This window comes from Hypomesus nipponensis, chromosome 19 (genome assembly GCF_054491055.1).
Source record: "Hypomesus nipponensis isolate SF chromosome 19, ASM5449105v1, whole genome shotgun sequence".
NCBI lineage: Eukaryota > Metazoa > Chordata > Actinopteri > Osmeriformes > Osmeridae > Hypomesus > Hypomesus nipponensis.
The window spans coordinates 10,933,394-10,945,179 of NC_140379.1; positions in this window are offsets into that span (position 1 = coordinate 10,933,394).

The window sequence follows — 11,786 nt, forward strand, 5'->3', positions numbered from 1 at the left end:
ATGAAACCACAAAGAAAAACATCAGCTCAATTCATTCAGCAGGAAAGACACAAGTATGACTTTTCTGTCAGTTACAGTGTTGCTTCCCACTGCCAGACCTGTAGTGACATAATATCAATGTATACTCAGCATGGAAATGTATCACACCCTCAGGGATTGCACTCTCTTTTTGAGTTGGTTCAACTTTTTTGAGTGGCAAGAAATGATATTGTTTTTTTAAATTGGAGGAATGACGGTCTGGGTTGGGAATAAAAGGGGCTGAGCAAAAATAATTCCCTCTGCCTGTGTCTGACAGTCATGCATTGTCTTAATGCGTCTTGAAATTTGAATTATATTTCTAGGAGTTGAAGCTTTCACTGCATATTCTTCTAACCATGAAATCAAGCCAAAATTGAGTGCAGTTAGACTGCAGGGTGAATGCATAGGTGTAGAAGATAGACTCCTGATATTCTATTTTATTCTATTCTTTAAAAAAATAATGTCATTATTATTTCATTTCTCCATGACAGCAACTTGCTGTGTAACATAATCTGTGCTGTGCCATGCATAAGAAATAAGTACTATGCCTAACGCCCACTTAACACCTTTCCACGTAATTTGTACTGTCATTATTCACCACTAAGCCTTTCTCACTCCTACACCATTTTACAATTTCTGTACAGTATTTTCCCACAGGCTGACTCATTTATCTTAAACATTTGATTAAATTACTGTGTACACTGTACACCTATGAAACAGGTTGGAGTTATATTTGAGTAAAAAGTCACAAATCATTTCCATAACAAATCTCCAAATGGATTTTCAATTTCTACATCTGTTTGTTTAGCTTATGACAAACAATTGACATGAAGTACTAAAGTGTGTTCAGTCTTTATTGTGCTGTGTGAAAAAAAACGTTTGCACTGTTGAAGTTCTGTCTTTCCTCTGGGTTAGTTCCAAGGGCACCATCTGGTGAAGGACACTAGGGCCCCAGCAGGCAGTGGCCCATTAAATGAGACATTCCCTATGTTTGTAACTTTGTCATCTGTAGGGGCATTAATAGAAACAGGATACATAGAAATTATATATAACTATATTAATAAAACACTGAAGTATGTACGTATATAAGTATTTTGTTACTAACATTTTATACCTATATTTACCATTGTACCTTAAAAACATTTAGGATCACAATTTAATAATGTAATAACGTGCATGTTTTGCTCTATGAGATTTTAAATTGTGAGTCTTGCTCTCAGGCTTTCCTCTAAATGTTGAGTAATATATTTGTACAGCTGTCATCTTAATAATCATGGATGTGTACCCCTGTAATTATCTACAATACAATCAATGCATGCAGATTAAAGATGGATATTTGTTATTGTATAGATAATTAGATCAATTAAGAATGCAATTAAATCAAATCTCGAATAAATACCAAATACACGTTTGGTAAATACAATTCAAAATCAATATGCCATTGAATAATTCAGTAGATGGATTTGGGTCATTATGACAATGGACCAGAATTAATTCATAAAGAAAGTGAGTGTAATAAATGTAATTACACTGCCTCAGCAGATTGTCCTTCAACATTTCTTACCCTCTCTCTACCTTTTCTTGCACATGAATGTTAGATATTAGTGCAATCATGTATAGTGGCCTCACAACTGTTTGTCCTTCTTTAAAAAGAAAAAACTGGAAAGGTGATCGAAATCCATCAAGCCGGGCAGCGCTGAATTTTATGCTAGAGATCTCCAAACAGTGATGACAAGGTTTTTGGTTCACTATTTCAAGTTCAAATCAAATTTGACTCGCATAGCCTTTTTTTACACACACAAAAACAAGAAAACAAATGTTTTTGTGATACGAGCACTGGTAATGACCCCACTTATGGCCACAGCCACTTACACATACTCGACTTCTTTGACACACAAATGCATTACCTCAATTACAACAAGAGTATGGCTGAAATATGACACAGCATGCATCATAATGGCTGGTATCAACCATTAACCATTAGCTGATCTTGTGTAAAATCATCTTGTCAAATCAGTGGCCTAGACCTAATTCTAGGGAATGGAGTTCTGCATACAAAATAGATTTATGCAGCTGCAAATAATCTTGAGAGGAATGTAAGGAATGAGAGAATGAATCAGTATTTACAGAATTAAAGTACAGAAGTAGTTAAAGTACATTGGAACATTCTAAGAGCCTCTACGTTTGTGTCAGAAACGTGTCAGTAAATATGCCTATGTAATCAGCTTTTTATAGTACCCAACATATTAGAAATATACTATACTGAAGCCCAACACTATACCCTTTAGTTGAAACCCAACACCAAGACTTTCTTCTTCTGAATTGACGATTCCACCTGCTGCATCCGTTGCCTGGATACTAGTAAATAGCATTCACACAGTATAGCATTCACAGTGCCTCCAGTCTACCCCAGCATCTGGGAACTGTCAACAGCAGGTATCACTGAGAGTAGGAATTACAGTGACAGTTTTGACAAAACAGGGATAACACGTGTACCAACATAAAGGTGCACAACAAAGTCTCCTTGTCATTGGGGATGATGAGAAGTGAAAATCATACCGGGATGCTGGACAGGCTAATGTGTATGTCTTGAGGGTGTGTGAGAGCAATTTAATTTAAAGTAATTTTGTTTCAACATGTCTATAAGCATGTCTGTACAGGCATGGATATGAATGATTAGTCAAGGAAAGGACAGCTTCAGTGACAGATGGTAGATCACACATAGATTTTCATGTGGAGAGCTGAGTCTTTGAGCCTATTTTATAAGACAGAGGGAGGGATTGAAAAAGTTAAAATGTATTTACTCACCAGAGCCACATCTTCTTTATCCAACTGTTAAATTGATTACTTTTAAGGGCGTACTCTGTCTGAATCTTTAGCCCATCTTGTTGTTTTGCTATGATTGCCTTTGCAATTGAAGTCTGAAGTGATGTATTGTTTTTGTAATCCAGAGACAGGATAAGACAAGTCTCAAGGTGATTTCAATACTCTGTTGGCCAGCCTCCATTCTTTTCTACACACCTCCAGTCTCTCACAAATATATAGGGATAATAAACAGCATTGTTTACTCAGTCGACACAATGTTGGGTGAAGCAGATGTGAATACTAAGCCAGAGTTTGAGTGGTCTGTGGTTATTCTTAATCATGCAAGATAGATGAAATATATCAATTGATACACATCCCCAGAGGCTGTGGTCGAATGCCAGACAGCAGCTATGCACTGAATGGTAAAAGATACCTGGACAATCAGAATTAAATTATTTACTATAACATAATGGAACTGTTTCAGTTACTGTATCCAGAATTCATAAGATGATCCAGATGAACCCAAGATACAGGAGACTTGATTCACAGCAGGAAAGCAATGTTTTCAAATGACATTTTCTCATCCTTATATTAGCTTCAGTATACAGTGTGTGCAGTTATAAACAAACAGAAACCACTGACTCCCTGTGTCAATGATTTGCATTTTCAAAGCATAGAATCTTAATATGTAACAAACAACATGCCTGTATGAGAACTATACCTACACTGCCAGTGTCAGATATTGTTGCTTAATCATAAAGTCTAAAATAAATATCATTTATTATTTAAATTATTTAATGTCACATTTTATACATACATTGAGTGGAGGAGACAGCCATGGATGGTCAGAGGGGCATTTACATTTATACTTCTGCTTTAGACTTCCCAATACATACATTTCCAACTATTAAGTTCCACAACTTGCATGGGGTCTGACAGACTTACTACTTCATTCTTAATGTTTGCTTCCAGCAGCTGGGAAAAAAACTCCTTGACCCACATAGAAAGATTTGAGACACAGTTTAACTAAGACAGGTCAGTGTGTCACAAATAGTTCACCTACCTCTGAATTTTGTATTCAAAGTAATTCTCCCCAATACCCTTCTACACACAACAGGCTGTTGGGATATTAAGTTACTCTTGTTGGTTGATTGGCATGGCATGAATATGACTTCATGCATTGATTCCCCATCCTAGCCCCATCTAACCCATCTTAAATGCAAACCCTAGATCGTAACTCTAAGCTTCTGGGCTGGATTCTGAGTCATTATCTTGATAGTTGAAGACTAACTTGACTGCAAAAGCCCATTGCTAATTGAAGTAGCTCATTACAAAGTCGAAGTCTATTGGGTGTTTAGCAAATGGACCTCACATGCATGTATTTTGTGTGGGTGTGTGTGTGAATGTGTAGTAAATTTACAGACCAATCAACAACACCTCCAATAATGACCTTCTTGTCTTTCAAACTGTCTTGTCTGGTCTTGGTAGTATCGATCAATATCGGTACCCACCAGGGCTGCAGGGTGGACTGTTGCTGGACTTGAGCTATTGTAGTCTCTCTATTTTTAGACCAACCTACCTTGCACAGCTGTCAACACATTTAGTTGAAAACACCTTCTTGGGTCACGGTCAATTCAGTGTCAATACAAAAATAAGTGGATGCATAAAGCACTTGTAAGCCCTGATACAAAATAAACACATGTAAAAATGTAATCATTCTGACTATGCTCTGGGCGATGTTTGAACATGGCTGAAGTATTCAGTGTTACGGTGTGGTACACAGTGGACCCAAACGCAGCACAAATACAAGTAGGGGTTTTATTGGGTGTAGTCCTGAGTTCTGGTCTGGTTAGTTAGGGGTGTCCAGTCCTGGTCCTCGAGGGCCGCTGTCCTGCATGTTTTAGATGTTTCCCTGCTCCAGCACATCTGATTCAAATGAATGGGTCGTTATCTAGCTCTGTAGAAGCCTGGTAACGAACATGCATTTGAATCAGGTGTGTTGGAACAGGGAAACATCTAAAACATGCAGGACAGCGGCCCTCGAGGACCAGGATTGGACACCCCTGGGTTAGATGAATCAGCGGGTCGGCAGGCAGACAGGGACTGGGTTCTCGGATGATGATCCTGGGCACAAAGAAAACAGGTTTACAAAAGGCAAGTGATGCAAGCAATGCTTGAGGGTCAAAAGCGCATACTACCACTGTAGCTGTGACAACGATCTGATGAGGAGTGGTTGGAAAGCCGGGTTGAAGTATGCAGGCTGATGAGGTAATGGGCGGAAGGTGTGTAGGGTCTGGGCAGGATGATACAGGTGAACCAGCAGGGGGTGTAAAAGGGACAGGAACCAGGCCGTGGCCGTAACATTCAGTCCAGAAGTCTGAAGAGTGGGTATAAGATAAATGAAATGAATAAATGGATAAGTCAAACATATGACATAAGCTCAGCATGAATGTAATCCAATACCTTGGGAATCTTGCCAACTTGAAGTTGCAAATTGCCTAAACCCTCTTCTGAAATAATGCTTCATTACAGACTAATAGTATTTTTTTGCATAATGTGGGCTTTTACATAGTTTGTGTAGCAGATAAGTAAGGTGTCCTGTTTTTAGTTACCCATCTATGCAACATCTTGAAATTCTGTAATGTACTACTGTAGTATATATTAAATCTGTAATAAGGGGGGAAATCATAAGAACTTTGGTAACTCATGCATGCCATCGCCAACTTTTACTTTACCCTTCGTCCAGCAGCTATACCAGTTGGGTGAGTAGAAATAGCTGTTTCTTCTTCATGTTCTATGATTTGCTCCATGTCTGTTGTTTTCTGCTTTTTTCTTGATTAAAAAATACAAATTACCAGACTCATTTACCAGATCCCAGTATATATTCTACTTTTTAAGCCAAAAACATGTTTCTGAGGAAGGCCTCACAAGTTAAAGTAACCCAGGAAATGACTGTATCAGATATAAAATAAACATCGGGGGCAGGAATTTGATCATTAAGTAGTTTGTATATTTCACTGAGCATGCCACTAATCATAATGTTGCCATGGAGGCAGGGGTGTTTGGCACACAGTCAAGCAGAATTCACAGCAAGCATATTGGTGTGGGTCACGTCACATGCCTGCAGGCTGATGATGATTAATGAATTCCATCACTGTCATTCCGGGTTGGCTTTCACAAGGAATAACTCTCCTTCCAGCTGGTTAAGAGAATGGCTCATTTCTGGGCATTCAGATAATATAATGAAGGCTTCTACCTGTATTGTGGAGGGAAACGAGTGGCTTGCTTTAACAGTCAAAATAACGGTAAAAAATACATGAACACGTAGTTCATGGTAACTGTTGAGAAATGCACACTAACTGTGCCAGTACTAACTGTTTGAACTATGTTTGATTATGCAAACCTGAAAAATATATCACACATTGAGATTTTTATGATTTAGTGATGTGTTGTTACAAAGACAAATAATGTTGCTGTTAACATCTGGTATTTTCTGCAACACATCAAGGTCGAAACATTGATTCTAACACAGATGTTCCTTTACTTCATTTATCTGACTTTTCAAATCATACCTCTGTTGGGATGTTGTTAGTGGAACATCTCCAATTACAGTCTTTAAATCCCTGTCTTTGACAATGATTGTACCAGGGGCAAAAACAGCAAGGTTGGACAAGAAAAGATTTTCATATCATGAGATTTTTCATCTAGGAGGCTGTCATGGGGCTCTGTATGTCCCTTCCCGAACACTTCCTCCATCTATTGATCAGTCTCTATGAAAAATGCTCTGACCTGATGGGTGGGACCCATACTCCCCAGTAAGTGTGAGCTTTGATCTGCGTGGTAACTGAATTACAGATCGATTTCCACCCCCTTCCCAAGCCATCTACTGAGGAGGTGGATGGCTTAGAAAAGTAATAGATCACTGAAACAGATCCATGGAGAGGAAAAGGCTTGCAACAGCCACCAAAAGTGCCAAGGATAAAGAAAAAACCTGTTAAATTCCCTCATTTGCAGAGCTATGTTGTTTAACTTCAAACTGAATTCCAACATTAGTGCTCCTGAACAATGAAGTTACACTTCTCAGTTGTCATGGATCCTGCTGCATTAAGCTTGAGCCCAGTGGAGTGATTAAATTATGGATAGTACTAAATCAATAACAGATGTCCACTTTCTGCACTGTACCTTTGAAAGTGCATCTCAGTCACACAGCCCTGTACATAGATATGAAGGCGGTTGACACTTGATTTGTAATGTCCCACGTTTAATATGAAGGCCGACTTAGCGTGAACCCATTCTCACAGAATCCTTTTGATTTGGAAAACATTTCTGGGAAAAGCAAAAAAATATGTATCTGTCACTATATAAAAAAGCTAAAGAATAATGATGACTTATGTCTTAGATTACTTTGGTGAAAGGTAAAACTGTTCATTTGACAATTATGACATAGTTGATAAATGCGTAAGCTATAGGAAAATAGTAAATGTATTGACATTTAGGTGTATGTATTGTGAAGAGAAGAATGTACCCTGATTAAAAGAAAATGCTGTACCTAAACATAAAACATAGTTATTTACAAAGCACCTACCTCCATGGGAAGTCAAATAAAATATGCACGGATAACAAGGCATGAATAATGCATTGCTGGACTGTGGATCAATAATTAATAAGATATTTATTTCCTAGGTATTTGAAAACATTCCTACAGGCTATGGGATGGTTAGGGGCTTTAACTGAGGCCCTGGTTGCATAGCTGTTGCAATGCCTTGAATTGTTTGATAATTTTTTGAATACTATATGGTACTCCTTGAGCCCTTCCTTACTTCTAGATGTCTGTCAAAGCTCTGAGCTAAAGTAGGGCCATTGTATTTATTTCCCTGGTGTTTCACAGACAGGACAAAAACTTAAGCACTCTACCCAAGGTCACGTACGTACACACAGGCATGCACTTACACAGTCTGCATAGAAAGATAGATAATCCCCATCTCATTCACTCACACACACACCGTCCATCAGAAATCACATTTTCTCCCCAGTGACTACAGTCCATTTAAGATCTTTCAATCCCCAGTATGATCTTTGGGCCCATCAGGATGTATTTTTTTATGTATTTTGAAAGCAGCAGCAGATGTTTTTTAGAATGTGACCCATATTTTATTGTAGTTATTGAAACACTATCACTATATAGTATTATTTAATTAGGGACATTTATATCCCTAATATATTTAATCATTATTACTTTTCCCCACTGTGAATACATATTTGAAATGGAATTTAATGAAATTCCTCACCAGCAACTGCTAGTGTTCACCCATCTTCTTCTGCTGCTGGGGTTGGTTTCTTTTTTGAGGAGAAAGACAATATATTACAGCCTGTAGCAATCATCATGGGGTAAATGAAATGACCGTCAAGAACGGGTACCCATTACCTCTCATCTCTTCGGTGTTTGAATAACTGCAGGGTGCTAACATCTTCACTAAACTTATTCTTGGAAATGCTTACGATCTAGGAAAGGTAGGGGAGGGGGATGAGTGTAAGACTGCATTCTGTGCTCCCAGTGGGTTGAGTACCTCGTAAAGTCCTTTGGTCTCACAAATCTCCCAGCGCTGTTTCAGTCTCTGGTGAATAAAGTCTTTAGAGATTGTCTTAATCAGTTTGTCTTTGTTTACCTGGACTGGACTCTAATTTACTCCCCAAATGAAAAAACTGACGTTCAGCACATCCGTCTAGTGCTTCAGCACCTTCTCCTCAACAAGCTATTTGTAAAAGCAGACAAAGGTGAGTTTCATGTTCCCACTGTCACTTTCCAATGATTGTTTCTGAAGCCGGCTTCCAGATGGATCAAGCATAAGTCTGCTGTGGCAGAGTAGCACACGCCCAGGAATCATAAACAAATCCAAAATGTCATTAAAAAAAGTTATATATAGATGGAAGGGTTATCTGTAATTACAGCACTATTGCTGCTCCATTGCATGCACTGACCTGCTTTAATGTGAAGTTTCAGTGGTCTCCCCAACCTGAAAAGGTAGAGTATGCCCACAACACATTGCCTGGTTCAGCCATTGGTCTCTCCCCCCTTTCAGTGCGTCTATGGGTGCCTGACCCCCCGTTCTCTGACCTGGAACCGGAAGTCACGGTCCCCACCCCCCTGAGTCATTGATGGTGGTCCTGTGTACACCAGGGAACGGACTGGGAGTAAAAACAGGCCCTGGACTTTGATCCAGACCGGCCCACCAGAACCGGTCCCGTACACGCCACCACAGCGAGCGCCCTGCTAATGCATGCAAATTCTGTGCCGGATGTGATGCTAGGTAGGGACTTCCACGCTTTTAATGCAACATTTTTGGGGGGCTGATTTCAGCGAAAAATAGTTTTTGGAGCTTGATGTAAAACAAACAAACATAGCTGTTTGTCTAATTGGTAAAACATTGTCTAGTGAAAGTAATTACTTTTAAGTTTCTTAACCTTGTTTTCCATCTTTAAATTGTCTCTATAGCTGGCTTTCAATCTGTCAGTGTCACTGTTGTGTGAAAGCGGCACTAAGAGCTGCATAGACGTTCATTTGGAATAGACTAACCATCCTGGGGGAAAGGGTGGCCGGCCAACCGTGTTGCTGGCCAACCGTGTTGCTCAATCTTCTGCCTAAATTTTTATTAGTAGGCTGGTAAAAAAAATTATGAGGCAAGCGGCCCTCCGACCCAGAAATGCTTCGGCCCATCGGGAATTCTCGATGGCCAGTCCGCTACTGGTACACTATGAATGGTCCTGGTAGAGCCATTCTCCTCTTTCTTCCCTGTGTGTGTGGGTTCCACCTGTGTGATTGTCTTTACCGCCCTGATTAGTTTCCCCTGTCCTGCTTTTTTTTCTGCCCTCTGTGCAAGTGGATCTTAGTACCTTTGTGTCTAGTGTCCCAACATTTATTCCTAGTGTCTCAATACTTACTGAACCCTGCTTTATTTCCAGGACTCTGCCTTTTTCTACCCTTTCCTACCCCTAGGTTTGCCTGCTTTGGACTGTTACCAAACTCTACTATGTTCCTGGACCTTGCCTTTTCTTCTTCTTGTTGGATTATATGCTTGTACTAAAGACTGCCTTCCAGTATCTTTTGCTACATAAAAAAATAAAATTGAACTGTATTTTAAGAACTCCATCTCCGCCTTTGAGTCCCTTTGTCTAGTATCTGTCGTTACAGATAGATGTGTGCTTTTCTAAATCATCTTCAATCAATGGAACATTGACAATTAGTAAGGTTTTACATGAAGTCTTTGTCATTTTGATCGACTTGATTGATACTAATCATCACCACACATCATTGTAACGTTGCTAAATTGTCTAATTGTCTCTACTGTGGTTTTGATTAACATTGTAACCCAGTCATTATTTTAATGATACTGAGTGCACATTTCAAGAGCTAGTGCATAGATTTTATGCTTTGTCTAGGAAGTGGTATCCTCAAAAACAAGCTCCGGGGCTGAATTGATGATTCCTGTTGTGCCTTCCACTGTCTGAACAGATGCAGACTTATGCTATACATTAAATAGCAACATTTTCCCTGAGCAACTGCAATAACAAGTGCACCACACTTTTGTTAATGAATGCACATGACTTAACTTATGGCTGGACATTGCTGTTGATAATGGCATAAAAGCTTCTACATAATTGAGTGCATTGTTGATTAAACCTGCAAATGTAGGGAACTAGGTATCCCATGAAGCTAACTGACAGTATGATCGACAACGTGAACCTAATTTCTGAATAATTTCACCCTAATTATAGACATTGGCATAACAATGACATTTCAATGCCCTTGGACATAGATTCATGTGGTCAGTTCATTCAAACTCTTGAGAGCAATGTAATCACATTCACCTTACAGGACCAAGGATAATGTCATGCCACACTACAAAGGAAAATAATTCCATACAATTTGCTTTAATGAGATATTTAATGAGACCCCCTTCCCTATCTTGAAGGGTTGAAAGGAGGTCAAAATGAACCTGTTTCCTATCAAAGGCCTTTCAAAGGTTAAATGAGATGGTTGATGCACCGCCTGAGTGGACACAGGCTCCAGGGCCTTGTCACCCATAGGCTAATTTTCTCGTACCGACCGCAAACAAGTTCAGTGAGCATGAGTAAAATGGAAATAACTAAAGCACCATGTGTGTTTCCTTACCTGCACATAAATGTAAGTATTTGGGATTGTTATCAATGTTTTTTATCATCGGAATTGGAATATAATTATGCTTGACTACTTTAAGTTGCTGCACTAAGCATTCAGCAATCCACATTATGCCAAGAAGGATTGTAGACAGTGACAGTGTTACTTCCAGATTCAGTGGTTTAATGTAGGGGTATCAGAAACATGTAAGATGGTAAAAATATCGGACCCACTGCTGTTTACACTCTTTTGCAATTTTGTTTGGGTAAATATGTTTGTATGTTTATTCATAAAATTATTAAGTATTTAGAATAATTTCAATCCCGTTCAGTTTTAATCCAACTGAACAGTCTTGTTTGGCTTCATAGTATAGTCATGTTGATGAACGGTTATTTTTAATGTAAGTGTGTATTTTTTTATTTAAGATCCGTATATGTTTATTGTATGTACCTTCCTGCCACTGTAAATTCTGTGTTTGTGTGAACTTACATGGCGAATAAACCAAATTCTGATTCTGATTAGATTTAGGTTAAAAAGCATACTATTATGATTCTTTGGATTTAGTGCAAGATTTAAACCTATAATGTTGACAAACGGTTACATTTATGATTAGGTGTATGTTATTAGGCTGGATTATGTTGGCAAGGTTTTAAACCTGCAATCTTGAAATGTCAAAGTATGTGTTTTGGATGGCAACTACACTACCATGCAGTAAATTTGTGAGTTTGTATCATAAGATACATGTGGATGTCACAATAAAATCACCTAAAACATACTGTCATAAAGAATGAACACATCACATGTTTTG